This window comes from Acinonyx jubatus, chromosome B4, assembly GCF_027475565.1.
Source record: "Acinonyx jubatus isolate Ajub_Pintada_27869175 chromosome B4, VMU_Ajub_asm_v1.0, whole genome shotgun sequence".
In the NCBI taxonomy this organism is placed as follows: Eukaryota; Metazoa; Chordata; class Mammalia; order Carnivora; family Felidae; genus Acinonyx; species Acinonyx jubatus.
The window spans coordinates 64,276,493-64,297,036 of record NC_069387.1 but is presented as its reverse complement, the minus strand read 5'-3'; positions in this window follow the sequence as shown (position 1 = coordinate 64,297,036).

The following is a 20,544-nucleotide window of genomic DNA, read 5'->3' as shown; positions in this document are numbered from 1 at the left end:
GTTTCAGAATGGAGTTTTCCATCCAATTCAAACTGACTTCAAAGTCCATGCTCTTTCCACTTCACCAAGTTTTCAAAATAACCACGGCCTTTCAGATACAAAACAGTGCAGGCCTGAAATAAACTAAACATATGACAACTAAAGCCTCTGTCTTCTGAGGAATGCTTTAAATAGAAGGACATCTAAGAGGAAAATTGAATTTCAATAAAATATATTCCTCCTGAATTTTCTTTCCAATTTTCAAGTTTTGAATCTCAAACACAGACATTTTAAGTTCAAAAACAAGGCTGTCTCTGACCACAAATGGCATAGGAAACATAATAAAGAATTCATATTTGACTCAGCTATAAGACACACAAGGATTTGTGTGCTATTTTTTTAAATAAAACAATGTTAATATAATTGTGAATTTATATTTCACATATGGAAGCAAACAATTTACTGGCTCTAGTTTTTTGCCAGCTAAAAGCCAAAATTATTCTACTCACTTACTCTGCAATTTTTCCTTTCTTAACCTTACAGATGAGAGAAAGTGGGTCTTTTTTAAGGTTTTCTCTACTGATCCGTAACTCCTTCATTCCTGTTAAGTATTAATTTCATAAATAAACTATAAATTCCTATAGTATTCTTGAATTTCATAAAAAGGACATTACCTAAATAGCCCTCCCTCACCCATGGTAAAACAAACAAACAAAAAAACCACGTAATTATTCCTAACCAAGTTAACTCCTTAGACTAACTACATTTAGCATCTAATGCATCCTGGCAGGCTCCTCACAAGGCTGTTCAGAGTAGAATCAGATACTCCACAGGGACATTACTGAGGTATATATTGTCATGGTGATGGCAGTTTACATGCAGTACCTTCCCTGATCATTATTCTAAGACATCACAAAATCTGATGTAATCTGGGGACTGTAATTTTGAGGTCTCGGTCAATCTAGTCAATCCAGGTATTGAAGCAGGTCCAGAACTCATTTGTGAAAAGAATATTGCTTTTTGCCTACATTACTAAGGAAGCACATCTGCCATATGAGGATGAAATCCAGTGGAAGACATGATCCAAGCTGCTTACTCCTCATATTGCAGAATTAATACTGCCCGTGGTCATGTGGTTCCCACAATATAACAATGTTTCCTAAATCAGCAATGTAGAATGCAAACAAGCAGAAGATAAAATCTCATGTCTGCTTTTTGATGCCTAACAAAAGCCTAGCTTAAAGAAATAATATTTAGGAATAAAATTTAGGAAAGCTGTATTTCCAAAATGAGTTGATTTTCAGCCCATTTGGCAAGGTTTTTATTTATTTATTTATTTATTTATTTATTTATCTAATTTATTTATTTATTTATTTATTTTGAGAGAGAGAGTGTGTGTGTGTAAGCAGGGGAGGGACAAAGAGATCGAAAGCAGGCTCAGCACTGACAGCAGTGAGCCAGTTGTGGGGCTTGAACTCACAAACCGCCAGATCCTGACCTGAACCAAAGTCGGAAGCTCAACCGACCGAGCCACCCAGGTGTCCCTGCCAAGCTTCTAAAAAGACAGACTTCTGGGTCACTCACTACGTACAGCATTACAATCTCTTAGTGATGGACCTAGAAATCTCTTCTCTTTAATGTTCCCCAGGCAATGCTGATGAGTCACAATTGAGAGCATCCCTTTAGGAAGTCCAGAGGGTATCAATCTCTAGATATAATAAACTCTAGATTGAGTTAGTCTTTGCACACGGAACACATCAGCCTAGCCCTTTACAACATCCCCTTTTCTGTCACATCATGTCTTCAAGCTTAATGAAATTACCCCTCAAGAACAATCTTATGAAACCTACTTCTACACTCACAGTAAAAGAACTCATTATGCCATTCAATGTCCATAATATAAAATCTGGAGTAATAATTTTTTTTTAGAATATGATATCAAAAATAATTATGTTTTTTCTGATAAACTGGCATGCTTCCACCTTTTATATAAAGAGGATGAATGATTGTAAGGCATCTGGGTTCCTTTTGGTCGGAGTTGTCAGGAATCTCAGAGTTAATATTTATTCTGAGACATAGCATTTGTTCTCTCTTAGGACTGGTATTTTGCTTCCTCCTCTTTCTCCATTCCTAAATTCCTCATTTACATCTTCATTCATTAACCTCATTATACAAAACACTTATATAATAACTCCAATCTTTTAGGGTCCCTCTTATATATCATCAATAACTATGCTAAATGCTTTACATAAAGTATTTCATTCCCATAATGTCTTAGTTTGTCTGGGCTGCTATAACTAAATTCCATAGACTGGGTGACTTATAAACAAATCAAATTTATTTCTCATAGTTCTCTGGAGGCTAAGAGTCCAAAATCAAAGTGCCAGCCGATTTCGTGTCTGGTGAGAGCCCATTTCTTGGTTCACAGATGGTCTTCTGTGTGTCCTCACAGAGTGAAAGAGGGCAAGGAAGTTCTCTGGTCTCTTGTAAGAGCACTAATGCTATTCATGGCAGCTCACGACCTATCACCTCCCAAAGGCCCACCTCCAATATATCACTTTAGTGATTAGGTTTCAGCCTATGAATTTTGGGAAGACACAAACATTGTCTATAGCACATAATAAACCAAAAAGATGAATATTATCATTAACCAATTTTCCAAGTCAGAAAACAGGTTTAAATAAAGAAATTAAATATCTTTCCCAGAGTCATGTTCTTAGTAATGACACACACAGAGTTTGAATACAGAACCAATTACTTTGTCTGCTGTGATATCTGCCCTTTAAGATGATTCTTTTTTGTGTTTTTTAATAATTTTGGGAGAAAGAAGGGAAAGGAAAAGACACGCAGGGGAAAAAAAGAGCAATTTAACAAGAGATACCGGGTATGTGATTGTTAATAATTTTGTGATGTTGGGCTCTGACTTAATTTAACCTATTCTCCATATCTGAAATACCCAAATGTAGAAAATAAGCAATAAAAAAAAATTCAGAGTTCTCACTTTCTTTAGGAAATAATCTCCATGGGAGACATGAATATTCTCTTTCATTCAAGACAGTAAACAAGCCAGACTATTTGCATATTATGCACTTGAATGCATCCTTTGTTATCATTACCAAATACCACCTTTCTATTAAAGTAGAAAGAAGCTAGATTTTCTACAAAGCCTGAAATGTAAATAGTATGTATTGAATGATGCAAAAAAAATTCAAATGTTTATTGAAAGCTCCAGTGGTTTATAATCTAAACACCACTAATTATAAATCTATACTTAATGTAACATTATTTTTGTTGAGTATTGATTACATTATTTCTCAAATATTAAAAAGGAACAAGCTAAACTGCCTAAATCTTGTTGCATATTTGGAGCAATTATGTACTACATGACCAATATGATGGCTTCAAGTTACAGTGATAGGCTAAGACTGTCTTAGAGTCTCTAAGACTGCCCTTAGAGATGTTTTTGGTTTTGGCATTGCAGTACCTCAAACATCTGTGTTTAGTACTGAACATGAAACTGCAAAAAGAAATGCATCCAACATCAGCACAAAAAGTAAGCCAAATAGAGAAAAATTTCCAAAAATAAAAGCTACTCCCAGTTTTAATTTTTTATTTTGATTCTGTGACTTAAACAACGAAGAAAATCCCTTATAGGCTCAATTTATGCTCTATTCTCCATTTTCAGGGCAAAATACCTCAGTGTTCTTGATTTCTGAGGGGAGTTCCCTATGAAGCATGCCCCACTCTAGTGTCTTATGTTGCTTTGTCTGATGCATCACTTGGCATCACTCTGAGCTCAAGCTAGCGTCTCATGCAGTATTCCATGTTTGAATGTGAAAGAGCAACAAGATTAAATTAAGGAAAATAAAATCAAGGAAATTAAATAATCACAGACATTAAGGCTGGACCATCTATTAGGTAACAGTCTGTTTCCTTACAAAACAGTATTGGCTCTGACTATATAAAATGCTCATTGTAAGAAATTCATACAGGTCTAGAATGAACAAAACTTCATGCAAAATTATGCCTAAAACAATCATGAAAATCATGATGTAATAGGTAACAATCTCTTGTTAATCATCATTGAATCACCATCTTTGTCATGTAGAGAGACACTTGAGTTCCTTCTATAATAACACAAAATTTACCTGTTCTTTTCTCTGATAACTCGTGGAATCACAGGTCTTCAAACTATAATGTGTCATCTAGTCCAATTGGACACTTGCAATCATCATGAAACACTGAAGTGTTGGCATACTTATATATTGAAATTGTTCCCATCATACTGCCTGAGATTTGATACTATGTATTATAACATTCTACAAAACAAGTCTAATGTTACATCCACTATTCCACATTACTTGTATTCAAAGGTCCCTTAAATTCTTTTATTATTCTTTTGAGATAAAGTATACTAAAAGGAAAAATGGTTTCATCACTCGTAAACATGTAGCAAAAGATAATATCCATATTTGAACTAGTTAGCAGATTAGGTAAGCATTAGCTCAAAACTGAATAAGGGTATGCTCAAAACATACAAATAAAACAAAAACTAGCCTTCAAAATGAACAAATCAGATTATCTCTTCCTTGTCATCCACCTCTTCTACATCAGAACACAATTTTTAAAAGATCATGTTTGCAGTGCATGGGTAAGAAAGAGGGATGACATGGGAAGCCTGGGGGACTCAGTTAGTTGAGTATTTGACTCCTGATTTCAGCTCAGGGTCATGGGAGCAAGACCCACGTTGGGCTCCCGGCTGAACATGAAGCTTGCTTAAGATTCCCTCTCTGTCTTTCCCTATCCCTCTCCCCCATTCTCCCTCTCTCTCTCTCTCTCTCTCTCAAATAAAAAATAAAAAGAAAGAGGCATGACAATTTGAAGAAAATCAATACTTTTATCAATTTATTTTGTAATCAATATATTTAAAAAAATCAAATCTAAAACTATTTTAAAAGGAAACATATTATGACTAACTGGAGTATATCCCAGAAATGCAATGTTGGTTTAATATTCAAATTAATTTATATAATTTACCCTATTAACAGACTAAAAAGAAAAAAATAACACATAAACAGATGAAGAATACAAACTCCATTTCTGCAAAATTCAAACTTCATTTTCAAAAATCCAAACTCCATTTCTGATAATAATTCTCAGTAAACTGGGAATAGAAGGGAAGCTCCTATACCTGATAAAGGGCACCTATGAAAAAATCTACAGTGAACATCATATTTTATGATGAAAAACAGATGGCTTCCCCTTTATGTTTGGGAATAAGGCAAGAAAGACTGATCTCACCACTTCTATTTAACACTATACTGGAGATTCTAGCTAGTGCAATAAGGCAATAAAATGAAATAAGAGACATCAAGATGGCAAAGTAAGAATATTTATATATTCTAAATATGATCACCTATATAGAAAGACTTTCAGGATCTACAAAAAGCTACTGGGACCAAGAAGTGAGTTTAGCAAATTTGCAGGTCAGTATAGTAGAGAAAAGAAGCGGCATTTCTGTGTACCTGCAATGAAGAATTATATTTGCAACTAGTGAAAAAAGATTTCCAATATCATAAAATATACAAAATATTTAGTGATAAAGTAATGAAAAATGTCAAAGCTATACAGTGAAAGCTACAAACCACCGCTGAGAGAAATTAAACAAGGCTAAATAAATGGAGAGATAAATCACATTCATGGATCAGAAGATTCAATACTGTTAAGACTGTCAGTTATCCCCAATTTTTTCTGCAGATTCAATGTAATCTAAATGGGAATCCAGTGGGCCCATATATGTATTTTTAATCAGTAGACTGATTTTACAATGTATAAGATAACATGAAGTACCTAGAATCACTAAAATAACTTTGAAAAAAATAATTTTGAAGAACTTCTATCTAATTTCAAAAATGATTATAAAACTTCACTAACACAGTGTAGCATTGGTGTGAAAATAGAGAACTAGAACAAAATAGAGTCTAGAAAGATACCCTCACACATGTGATCAACTGTTTGAAGAGTGCAAAAGCAATTCAATGCCAAAAGGATAGTCTTTTCAACAAATGATGCTACAACACTTGGATCCTTGTGCAAAAAAATAAACCTCTATCCATATCAAACACTATATTTTTAAAAAGTCAATAAAAATGGATCATAGACCTAAATGTAAAATCTGAAGCTATATAACTTCTAGAGAAAAATAGACAAGGAATCTTTGTGAATATATTAGTAAAAGATTTCCTAGATATGACAACAAAGCTAACCTGTACAAGAATTGATAAGCTGTACCTCATCAAAATAAAGCTCTTTAATATTCAAAAGATAGAGTGAAGAGAACAAAAAATAAAAGCCAAATACTCAGAGAACTCATTTGTAAGTCACATTGATGAAGAACTTGTATCTAGCATAAACGCTCAAAACGCAATAATAATAAAGCAAACAACCCGATTTTTAAAAAGCCAATCAATTTGAACCAACACGTCACCAAAGACATACAAATAGGCACATACTAAATGTTTAACAGGATTTTCATTAATAAAATGAAAATTAAAACCACAGTAGAACTGAAGGTTACCAGAGGGGAGGTGGGTGAGAGAATAGTTACAAAGGGAATGGAAGATTAAGGAGGCACTTGTCGTGACGAGCACCGGGTGATGTACAGAAGTGTTGAATCACTGTATTGTACACCTGAAACTAATACTACACTGTATGTTAGCTAAGTGTAATTTAAATAAAAACTTTTAAAACACACATACAATGAGACACCACTGCACACGTGTAGAATGGCTAAAAAGGAAGGAACTGGTTACACCACAGCTTAGTGTGGATGTAGAGCAACACTCACTGCTGGTGAGAATGCAAAATGGCAGAGAAAACTTAGAAAACAACATGTCATTTTCTTAAAGTTAAAAACGTTATTTAACTCCTAGATATTTATGTAAGAGAAATGAGAGCAGAGTACCTACATACACAAATGCTTAAATATGAATGTTTATGACGGTATTATAACAGCCAAAAGTACCCATGTATTCATCAAAAGAAGAATGGATCAACAAGACATGTTGGTATACTATTATCTTAGTCGGCTCAGGCTGCTATAACAAAGTACCAGGTAGGTGGTTTATAAACAACAGAAGTTGATTTCTCACAGTTATGGAGGCTAGAAGTCTGAGGTCAGGGTGACAATATGGTCAAGTTCTGGTAAACAGCCTTTTCTGGGTTGCGGACAGTCACCTTCTTATTATGTACTTATGTGGCAGAAGGCAGAGAGAGAAAGCAAGTTCTCTCCTGACTCCTATAAGAGCACTAATCCCATCTATGAAGGCTCTACCCTAATAGTCTCATAAGGTCCCCACCTCCTAATACCACCACATTGGGGAGTAGTATTTCAACACCCAAATATGAGGGGAGAGGCACAAACATCAGTCCCTAACAGTCATATGATGGAATATTATTCAGCAATAAAAGGCAGCAAGCTATTGATACACACAAGAACATGGATGAATTTCTAAATAATTATACTGAGTGAAAGAAGCCAAACAATCAGAATACATATTGTAGGATTCCTGTAACTAAAATTCTATAAAATGCAAACTAATCCATAGTGATGAAAAGCAGATCCACGTTTGCCTGGGGTTGGGATGAAAGATGAATGGTTGGGGGAATTACAGAGGAATATGAAGGAATTTTTGAGGGTGATACATATGTTCATTATGTTCATATGTTCATTGTGATAATTTCACAGGTGTATGCAGGTGTATATGTATATTAAAACATATCTGAGCACTTAAATACGGGGAGTTTATTGTATGCCACTTATACCTCAATAAAATTGTTTAAAAACCACCAACTATAATAAGCAAAACATATCAGGCTATTCTAATAAAAAATAATTTAAAAATACAAGCCTTTTCTATAGGCAATTATAAACAACCATCAAAGTATAGATGTTGCAAAGGTAGTAAGATGAAAATCATAACACATGGTAGGTCTAGCCTGCTCATTAGCCAATGTAAAGGTATAATCCAGTCACTATTTTATTTATATTATGAAATATTTTTGGTCATTTGTAGGGAGTGGAAATGAGAATGATAATTAGGGAAAAAAAAGGTTGAACAAAGCAACTGAAGTATTGGGGACATTCAGAAACCCTAAAATGAAGCAGACAGGCCCTTAAAATTGCAAGTCCAGGACATTAACTTATGTGGTAATCAAGGGGCTAGAAGAAATTGTGTGTCAAGGACGGCAGTGAGGGGAAAGACACTGTAAGTTCATGAGTAGAAGGAAAGAAAACAAATTTAACCCAGATATGTCATTTGATATTTCTGCTAATGCTGTCCCAAGATGGATTGACATTACTATATATTACTTGGTATAAATCTAATTTAAGATTTGTTTTCAGAAAAGCCTTGAAAACTGAAAGGAAATTGTGTGTATGTATGTGCATGTGTATGTGTGTGTACCATTCTGTTTATTTCACAGTTTTTATCTTCATGTACCTGCCTATTAGCAAGATACAATTTTGTGGAGACTTGGCATTTTCTTTTATGGTAAGCAGATTCAGATATAATACACAGAGTTATAAACTAGAACTTGACTTTAGAATTGTTTTGTATGTCCTATAAGAGTCCTAAACTTTACCATGGCATACACTCTGCATAGAAACTACCAAAATTTTAATACACACCTATAATTTATAGCCTGCTGGTTTCCAAAATGAAGCAGAGGAAACTCATTCTAAAAGTTATCATTTTAAGGGCGCCTGGGTGGCGCACTAGGTCAAGCGTCCGACTTCAGCCAGGTCACGATCTCGCGGTCCGGGAGTTCGAGCCCCGCGTCGGGCTCTGGGCTGATGGCTCAGAGCCTGGAGCCTGTTTCCGATTCTGTGTCTCCCTCTCTCTCTGCCCCTCCCCCGTTCATGCTCTGTCTCTCTCTGTCCCCAAAATAAACAAACGTTGAAAAAAAAATTTTTAAGTTATCATTTTAATTGAATAAGCTAATAGAAAAAAATGAAAACATGATTAGATTGAATTATTGAATGTAAAATTTGCCTCTGTTTTCTGACACTCAAAATCACACAAACACAAAAAAAGACAATCTTATATTCATTACATCATGAAAGTTAACATCAAATTTAAGAGAGTGCAACTTTCTGAGTCCATCACATGCAATAGAATAATAGATGGCATTGATAACACTGGCATCTACTTTTACCAATGATTTTTTTTAACGTTTTATTTATTTTTGAGACAGAGAGAGACAGAGCATGAACAGGGGAGGGGCAGAGAGAGAGGGAGACACAGAATCTGAAACAGGCTCCAGGCTCTGAGCTGTCAGCATAGAACCCGACGCGGGGCTCGAACTCACGAACCGTGAGATCATGCCCCGAGCCGAAGTTGGACGCTCAACCGACTGAGCCACCCAGGAGCCCCTTACTGTGATTTTATGGGGTACATATATTTTTTAGTTGTGTCTCTTTTAATACCCCAAAACTTAATTGTAACATTTGTTCATCCAAAAGCATTTTGCTAAGCTCTTGGTAAACACAGCTTGCTTTGCTTCTCACTGATAAAAGACCTCATGAAATGCTAGGATAATCATATGCCCTGATTTCCCCAGGATGGTTCCAATTTCTGCCTGTTGCCCCAGCTTCCTGATAAATAGCAACTTGTTCACTTTCAAGAGTGTGTCAGTTAGGATGATAAATTATATGGTCAACTTATAAATCGCTCACTTGTAAAATTCAGCAGCAAATCTCGCTAGACACATAGGAATATAATACAGTCAGAATTGTCAAATGCTAGGCCCTTTTAAAAAATTGTGTTTACTTTCTCTTAACTGATAACAATCAAGTACAGAGAAAAATATTAATATGAACTAAAAAGCCCTGTGAAAAATACTGGAAAATCCAAATTATGTTGTCTGTATTTCTTTTAGGGAAGTAGTCTTTACTACCACTTTTTTTCCTCTATCCTGGCACCACTATTATTTTTTAGAACATCTGTCATTGGTATGAGTATATCTCCTTGTATTTAAATATATAAATATAGTCCTGGCTCAGTGCCTACTGATAAGAATGATGGCTAAAGTTTTCCATGTCATTCACAAGAACACTGACAATAAATATGCATTTCTTCACATATGACAAGACTATCATTTCATTGTCTCATTTGAAGTTTTATTTTTAGTAGTTAAGACTGTAAGTCAGAGCTTTAGTGAGAGAGAGATAATTGGTGCCCTGGCAGAAGACAGGAAGTTCATGTAGCACAGTAGGAAGGCTGTTGGCAATGGAAGACAGCAGGAGCTACAGAATTCTCACATCTACCAAAATTTATGCGATCGGCAAACAGCAGAACTGTGTTTACCTGACCTTTCATTTCTGTGTGTTTAAGTAGAAAGACAAAAATACTAATTCCTTTTCTGAAACTGTATTAGTGTAATAACCTCAAATTTTCCATTTCCCACAAATGCAGTCTACCTACAAATTAGGGTATGCTTTGAAAGGATTCTTTGATTCCCTGGTCTAAGATGCATGGATGGACAAGTACTGAAGTGTTTCCCTATGCAGGGGCCATGATCTGATGCAGTACCAGGGTTCAGGCTGTGGAGGTAAGATATTTATTCAAGGCCACTTCTGGTAGGATGACCAGAGGAGGCCAAGAAAGAGAGCTGATACTGAATGCTGTGGCCAAGTATGATTTGAGGTTCTAAGAGAGAACTGTGCTCAAGAGAGGGAAAAATAAGTAAGAAGTAAATCACTATGAAAGTAAGTCAAAAATGTTTAAGAGTAAAAATAGGAGCAACTCCTGGGCATTAAATTTCAACTTTTATGTAACTGGGAATGAACTCTGATGACTCCAAAATGCTGAATAGGGCCATATATTTAAGGCAACAAAGTATTCTTTTCCAAACATTGTTTTTTCACTGGAGTGAAATTCATTAAACACCCAGGTGTTTGAATTAAATAATACATGATCAGTTTGTTTAATAAGGAGAATTAAGTATTTGGTTTTTCTACCTTTGCTACATGCTGCACATGAAAGGCACACAGTTTTTGTTTACCTACTGCAACCAGGATCTGTTCTAAAACAGCATCCATGATTTGTGGAGTATGTACTATGTGCCAGGCACTGTTCTAAGCAGTAGAAATAAAGAAAAACAAAATAGAAAAGACACATCAGGGGTGCCTGGCAGGCTCAGTCGGTAGAGGGTACCACTCTTGATCTCAGGATTGTGAGTTCCAATCCCACGTTCAGTGTAGAGATTACTTAAAAAGAAAATTTTAAAAAAAGAAAAGACACATCTATTAGCAAGCATATGTTGTAGAGAGAAAGACAATAAACAAGGTAAATGTATACATGCTGGATAATGTGATGATCACGAGAAAAATATAAAACAGGGGAAAAGATGGGCACTGATAATTTAGATTGGTTAAGGAAGGCCTCATGAAGATGTGATATGTCAGTAAAGGCAGCAAGGAGTTGAGGGACAGAGTCAAGGAATATCTGAATAAAGAGCATTCCAGCCTGAGGGCACAGTCAGTGCAAAGACCAGGGGTAGTGGAGTTTGAACTATTAGAGGCACATTTGTTTTGGATGAACAAGAATAGATGAGGTCAAAGAGGTCATTTGGGTACCATTGTGTGAGAGATCATGACTCTTTCAAGGTAAAGGTATAACTTGGCTTTTACTTTGAGTTAATGAATAACACTTTGTGTTTTTAGCAGAGGGGTGGTGTGGTAGGACGTTGTTTTAATAAGATATCTCAGGCTACTGTATTGATAGGAGATGAAATTGGGGGAAGAGTAAAATCGAAGAAACCATTTAGGAGCCCATTATATAACCAAAGCAAGAGTTGAGAACGGCTTATACCAGAATGGTAGTATAGGAGATGGTAAGAACTTATGAAAGTCTGCATATGTTTTATTTTTTTAATAATTTTTTAATGCATATTTATTTTTGAGAGAGTGCAAGCAGAGGAAGGGCAGAGAGATTAGGAGACACAGAATTCGAAGTAGGCTCCAGGCTCTGAACTGTCAGCACAGAGCCCAACACAGGGCTCAGAAACTCACAAACTGCCAGATCATGACCTGAGCTGAAGTCAGACACTTAACCAACAGAGCCCCCCAGGTACCCCTAGAGAGATAGATGATAGATAGATAGATAGATGATAGATATTTTAATGTTTATTTATTTTTGAGAGAGAGTGCATGAGCAGGGGAGGGACAGAGAGGGGGACAGAGAATCCAAGGTGGGCGCTGCACTGAAAGCAGTGAGCCTGATGCAGGGCTTGAACTCATGGACAGTGAGATTGTGACCTGACCTAGAGTCAGAAGGTCAACCTACTGAGCCACCCAGGTGCTCCACCTCTGGATATATATTAAAACAGGGTTGTATTTGCCAATGTGAATGAGTGTAAGAGAAATAGAAAAGTCAGTATAAAATTCACAGTTTCTGGCCTGAAAGATAAAATTTCCATTAGTAAGGACTGCGAAACTGTAGACAGGAAATTTGTAAAGAATAACAAGAACTCAGTTTGACACACCCATTAACCAGTAGAATGATCACTGACAGTTTCAGAGCTGGAGAAACTAGAGGAGTCTTACTTAATCTACACTGGACCTCAGCTGTTGTCTATCTGGCAAGATTCATACTTTAGATGGCCCACATCTGACTCTTCTGTGTAGATTTAATGGTCCAAGATGCCCTTAAGTGGGAGTGTGTTTGGGAAGCTCCTGAATGTGTGCTGGAAGGAAGAGTGTGTTGTGTGGAAGGATAACTGGAGTACTGGTTGGTGAGACTAATTGTATTCACTGCAGTGCCCTGTGACAGTGTAATATTTAGTTGGTAATATATGACAATAAATCATTACTACCTAGTTAGTATTTTCAAATTTATTAACTTGTTTATCCCACTTCCCAACCTACACTAGAACACAGGCTCTTAGCAAGCATAGTCCTTATCCATCTTGCATCAAGCATCAAGTCATTTGAATAAATGAATCAATTATGTGTTCACATCATACAACTGTGGGTTCACATTACTAGAAACTTGTAGTTTACAAAATTATTATTTTGCATCAAGTTTGCATCTGCCAAATTTCAGAAAATGCAATTTTATCACTTAAATATTAATTTTATCATTAGTATAATATAAGCATGTAATTTCTTTCAAAATTCAATTTTCTTAAAACACTTAGCACACTATTAAGGCTTATAAGGCTGGAAATATTTAATTTTACCTATTAAATATATTTTTTCATTAGAATTTATTTGAAACTTTAAAGTTTAACTGGATGGAAGAGCTACACTAGAATTTTTTAGGAAAAGAAATGGTGGGTAGAGGTAAAGGAAGGGTATAAAAATGAAGAAGGGGGAAAACCCAGAGAGAACAAAATAATCAAGAGTTGTGAAGGGAGAGATGTTCAATGAGGAATATTATCAAAATGGGCTACAAGAATTCTCAAGAATGTCTCAAGAATTCTTTCTTGGCCATTGGCTCTGGACCCCCACCATCACTCTAAAAGCTCATCACTACTCATGAACTAACTACTTTATGTGGCCCTTCCCCACCCCATCCCTGGCTAAATGTTTACCTCTAGGCTATCAAATCCATGCACAGGGAAAAGACACCAAGCTGGTCAAGTGTCGAAACTCCACAATGTCCCAAAGGCCTGGATTTTTCCTTTAGGTTCAGTTGGGACCTCAGGTACATCACTCACTTAAGCTCCTTAAGTTTCAATGTCTTCATTTGTATTTTAGGAATAAAACTGGCACCCACTTCAAGGAGTTAAAAAAAAGTTGAATGAGATGAAGGCTCAAAGTTGCTATTATTATTATCATTATCATCATTAATAGTTATCCATTTTCCCATTCTACTGTAAGTTCTCATTGAGATGAACAATTACTAGGTTTTCAATAAATAGTTGTTGATGGGAGCTCCTCTCTTCTGTGTATCTAACATGATTTTTAGTTAAAATGCCAGGAACTAGATGTCAAATAGATGCTATGAAACTAAAATGTAATCCTTATGTCAATTCTTCTCAAAGTTTAATTTTCTCCAGGTATTAATCTAGATATGGTTAAATATATTTGCACATTTTCATTGAAATTGCCTTGAATAATAACTGTTAGAGGCAGAAAACTGAGGCAGAATAATAACTGTTAGAGGCAGAAAACTATTCTCATTAGAATATTGCTCATCTCCAGCATAATTAAACTGTCAAATCTGTTGTCTACTGGAAAATCAATTTGTTTTAAATCTTTAAAAATTATGTTTTTGTTTTATATAACCAAGGAAAAAAGTTGTGTCTAAATTCACTTTGCTTGCAAACAAACAAAAATGGCTCAAAAAATTGAGATTTACTCAGTTATTTTGTACTAACAGCTATGAGCTGCAGATCTCAATACTCCTTTTATTCATCACCAGCTTCTTCCTATTCTGTCCTAATAACTTATGACTTTCCAAGCCACGAACTCCAGTCCACTCCTACTCTTTTCACTCTCAGCAGATGATTTCACTCCATGCTTAACCTGAGGAAATAGGGGTGCCTGGGTGGCTCAGCCGGTTAAGCGTCCAACTTTGGCTCAGGTCATGATCTCATGGTTCATGGATTTGAGCCCCCACATCAGGTTCTGTGCTCACAGCTTGGAGCCTGGAGCCTGCTTCGGACTTTGGGTCTCCCTCTCTCTCTGCCCCTTACCTACTCTCTCTCTCTCTCTGATGAATAAACATTAAATAAAATAAAATAAAAACCTGAAGAAATAAACATCATAATACTCCCTAAACTTCCCACTCCACCTTGACTTCCAAACAGTCCTTCTGCCTGCCCTGGTGACCCTCTTTCTTGTTCTTGACCCCACTCCCCACCTCCCAACTCTATTCCTCACATCTATACCTCAAAGATTTTCCTTCATCAATTGCTCTTTCTCTCTTCTGCATCTTTAATCTTTCTTGCTACCATTTCTTAAATTCCAATTACCAGAAGATTCAAGTCTTCATATTTCTTAAATACCTTTCCCTTGATCCTCTTTCCTTCTCTAGCTCCAGCCCCATTTCTCTCCATTCATTTTTCTACACAGTTTGAAAGATATATCTATATTCTGTTTGAATTTTTAAATTCTCACTCACTTCCAAATCGTACCACACATGTGGTTTCTACTCTCATCGTACCACAGAATTATTCATATAATGCCCCGGCATTCTAACTTCCAACTGCTGTTTGGAATGGCCTCTCTTCATCACACAGCGTATTTTAGCTCCCTTGTAATACCTAATATGCTTGGCCATGTCTTCTTCTAAAGTTTTATTTCCTTCTTTTCTACGGCCCTACTCTCTTCTACCTTTTCCAATTTCCATCTGCTTTTTCAGTTTCTTCCACTCTCTAAATTAATAGTGTTCCCAAATAACTGTCTCAAGTTCTTTCTTGCCCAAGACCTACCTAAGCCAATTCATGGCTTCACATTTCATCCATTCATTCATTCACCAATTACTTTCAAATCTGTAGCTCCAGTTCTCTTTTCTCCAGCTTAGAATGTTTTTTAAGCTACAGATCCACATTCCTAAATACCTAGTGAGCATCTCTAGATAGGACTTTTGCGTGCATTGTTAACATCCTCAAAATTAAAATTACCTTCTTCTAAATCTGTTTTTTTTCTCCAGAGCTTCCTAGCTCAGCTAAGGGCACCAGCATCTTACCAATACATAGGAGCTAAAATTCTGAGAGCCATGTTAGGTCTTTCTTCTTCTACTTTCCAATTTATTTCTTCAATAATTTTTGTGGATCCTCTTTGTAATATGAAATAAGGTGTGTGCGTGTGTGTGTGTGTGTGTGTATTTCTTAAACTACAATTTATTGTTTGATTACAGTCTTAATGTTTCTCAAACATTTACTACAAATGTCTCCTACTTTATCTTATGTGCCTCCATTCTCTAGTCTTTGAACTTTATTCATAGCTGACAGATTAATATTTCTAAGATATAAAATAAATGAGGTTATTCTACATCTACCTTTTTTTGCCTACATACTCAATGCCTATAGAATAATGTCCAAAGTTCTTACTAGCCATTCAAAGTTCTTCAAAATTGCATTAAATTTAGTGATTTTCCAGATCCATGGCCTACAACTCTCTACAATACTCATTTCCTTTCTCCCACTGTGTCCTCTGTGTGCTGTGCCTTACTGCATATTGTTCTTACTATATAAAATATGTATTTTTCCAGAGTTCTCTGGGTGACATCCTATATTCAAGCATCAAAGCCATGTCAATTTAAAATTTGTGACATGATCCCCCCTTGCCAGGTAGATTAATCACACTTTGATCTGTGTTTCCATGCCATTCCTACTGCATTAGAAATAAAAAAGTGAAAAAAAAGTCACTACAACTAAAAACTTTTAAGCAGAGGGAAAATAAGACTTTTTAAGGCTTATTTGTCACCATATAATTATACCATATAACTAAATTGTCAATAAATTGAGCAGTGGTTTTAAAGGAATTTCTGAACAAAAGAAATATCCATTTTAAGGAAATTCTAATATCAGAATGGGAAGACCAGAATGAACATTAAATTAAATTGAAATCTAAGGACAAACATTATTTAAAAAGTAGAATACAATGATATGTTGGTCCAAATATTAGGCCCTGACCTTGAGAACCTAAAATTATAATAGTAAACCATGTTAAATTATTAAATCACACATCAAAGTTAGCAGAATAAAGTTAAAAAAGTACCTACAGGGGAAAGCATAACCTTTAACACTTACACTAGAAGAATTAAAAAGAAATGAGCTACCACCCAACTGAAAAAATGGAGTAAATGACTACAAAATATATCTAAAGACATTAGAAGAAAATAGGTAATAAGGGTAATATCAAATACTACAGAAATAGAAAGATACTCAAAAGGTAACATAAACATATCCAGAAGTTCACTCTTAGAAAATGTTAACAAAATAAAATGGTAGCAAAACTAATCTAGTAAATAGATAGGATATACTAGTATGAATTACTCGAAATAAAAATTTGTGGCAAATTTGGAAAAGAGAATAAAAATAATAAAATCACATCTATGTCCATATATTTGAAATCTCAGTTAAATGGACATATTCTTTAAAAAATATGTTATCAAAACTATCTCAAGAAGAAATAGAAAAACATATCATCATAAACAGTTAAAGACAATATATCAAACCAAAATAAAAATCCACAAAGAAAACATTATGTACAACTGTTTTTAATAGATGATTTCTACCTATATTTGAAGAATTAATCATTTAAGCCTTCTATATACTCTTCCAGAAAAAAAAAATATTCACCAATTCTCTCAATAAATTGTCATGAAAATCATAATAGGTTTGTGCATAAAAGGAAACTTATGAATAAATCTCATGAAAATAAATGGGAAGATCAAGTATAATTTTTAGAAAAATAATATAAAAAATTACATCATAGTTAAGTTGAATGTAGGCCAGGAATGCACAATTTGCCTTACGTGAAAAGTGTAGAAAAAGTATCTCAAAAGCTGCAATAACAGTTTTGATTAAATTTCAATAATCATTCATAGATTTTTTAAAAAGTAACTTAAAGAGAACTCTAGAGAACTAATAGATTGAAATGTCTTTACTCAATAAGTATAATTTACAGCTATAATAAATGCTTTTATAAATCATTGAGAAATATTTAATTATACTCCAGAAAAAAAGCAAAGAAACCCACTGTCATCCCTCTTATTTAAAGTTATATTGCAGTGCCTAGTCACTGTAATAAGATAAGAAAAAGAAAAAAAAGTTGTGTAAACGAGAAAGAAATAAACAAAAGTATAATTTTAAAAAGACACAATTATTAACATTAAAAATGCAAAGTATTTTAAATGCATCATTAGAATTATTCATAGCATTTAATAAATTGTCTAAATATAGGATCACTGCACAAAACTATACTTATTTTTATACAGAGGTAAATACAGCTAGAAAAATAACTTCAAACATAATATGCCTAGGAATATTACAAACGATGTTGAAATCTTTCCAGATTAAATTATAAAACTTTAAGTCCTAAAAAAAAATGGACATTTTTACTAGGTACATACACAGGGAAATATCATAAGGATGTCAATTTTCTAAGTTTACCTATAAATTAAATATATCAAGATTCTAAATTATAAGAGTTTTGCAAGGACCTTTACATGCAAATTTTAAATTCTACATGGAAAAGCAAATCTTAAGTACAGCCATGATTCCATAAAAATATTAAAAAAAGATGGGGAGACTTTCCTTACTAGATATTAAGCCTTAATATAAGGCTATAAACACTAATTTAGTATGATATTGACTCAGGAATAGGCAAATAGATCCAGAGAATAACTTTGAGAGCCCCAAAACATAGCCATCCATGTATGGAAATTTGGAAGATGATATATTATTGTTTTGGCTATCACTGAGGAATGGAAAGACTGGGCAAAGAAAGGCACTGAGACAATTGGATATCCATATTGGTTGGAGGAAAAAGACATAACCAATATACAATAGGCAAAAGACATAAATAGTAATTTTAAGAGAAGAATAAAGAATGTTCAACTTCAATGATATGTTGGAGAAATGGAAATTCAGACCATAATGACATAAAATTTTATATCAATTACTTATGCAAAAAATCAAGTCTGTCAGTGCTAGGTGCTGGGCAGAATTGCTGCTGGGAATACAAATTGGTACCATCATTTTAAAGAATTTCTTGTATATACAGATATGAGCTTACTTATGGACCCAATAATTGGATTGAGTTAAACGAGGCATGCACAGAATGTTCATAGTAACATTTTTTGTTACGTGAAATTATTAAACATAACAGATTCTGTACATCAAGAAAAGGATACATACATGAGTTGTTTAAATTTATTAAATGAGATGTAACAGTGATAATGAATGAGAACAAATATGTACAGCAATATAGAAAAGTCTCAGAAACGCATTGATTAAGGATAGCAAGTCCCAAAAGGCTACTTGCACTACTAAACTATTTTCTAAAATTTGGAAACAAACCTTAAATATATTATTCAAATATATATGCATATATACTAAAGTTAATTTTTAATTCTTTTTGTGTATGATAAATATGAAATTCAATATATTTTTTACTGGGAGGCAGGGGAGGAGCACAAAAGAATATAAGTTGTAATGATTGAACTCATATAGAGTTCATATATGTTACAGTTTTTTAAACCACCAAATGAAAATTCAAAAAAATTATGCTACCTCTAATAAGCTCTCAATTTATTAAAGTTTAAATAGCAGAATTAATATTTTTCAATGGTAGCTTGAATTCTCATATCCATTCTCCGTTTAGATAATGTCATATATGGCTCACAAACTTGAATCTTTTCTACATGTAATTTATGCCAGTTAAGTATTGAATGTAAAAACTTTTTCAATTAATTTATAAATGAAATTTAGAAAAAACATAATTGGTAAGTTTAAAATATAGGTTTGAAGAGGCAAAGAATAGATTAACTGTCATGATTTCTGTATTTCTATTCATTGATTCTGAGCAATTCACCTAAGAGGACCTTAATACAGTCTTTACAAAAAACAGGAATCAAAACTAGTTCTTCACTTAAATGTTGAAATAATCTTTTTTGTGCAACTTAGGAAACAAAATGATAGACATTTGGCAAGTTAAAAGACTACAAGCTTGGCTACGTTGCTAAAGAATAAAGCATTTGTGAAATAATATCTTTACTTCATTATAGTTGCTGGCTTTGATTAAATTATTACCCTTTACTTTTTGAATTTAGGTGACAGGAATTTTTGTTGAAGTGAAAAAATATGGCCACTGAGTGACATTACCTTGGTTTCTACAATTGACTGAAAACAAAATGCTCTCCTTCTGAGCTGTGTCAGCTTCTCAATTTATATTTCATGGTTTCATAAGTTCCTCATAAATAACTTGGAATTCTATGTGGTGAAGACTTGTTTTCCTGTGTAAGAGAGCAGCAAGAGGTATGTTGAGTCCCTATAATAGTGAATTCAAATAAGTGGCAAGAGAAATGGCATGTGCTTTGATTACTTCAATTTCAGTCTTTTAAATGAAGTATGATAGAACACAATCCTCTTTTGTACGGTTGCTCTAACTTAAAATGCTACAATGGAATAAAAAATGTCCAGATGTTTTAGTACTGTGAGTGAAGAGTAGTCTGGATCAAATTTAAAGAAAAAAAAATCAGTTACAGTTCGTTACATAAATATGTTGGCTTCTCAGAAGTGCCAATGGCTGAAAACATCATTCACTAGACATCAGGGATTCTCAGTCTTAGTACTGCTAACATTTTGACCTGGAACTCTCTCTTGCTGGGGGCTGCCCTGTGCTTTGTAGGATGCTTAGCAGCATCCCTGGCATCCACTCATTAGATGCCAGGACTACCTCCCCCCTACAGTTGTGGCTATCAAAATTTCTCCTGAAATTGTCAAATGTCCTGTGAGGGACAATTATGGCTGGTTAAGAACCACTTCCCTGCAGGGGTGCCTGGGTGGCTCAATCGGTGAAGCAGCTGACTCTTGATTTTGGCTCAG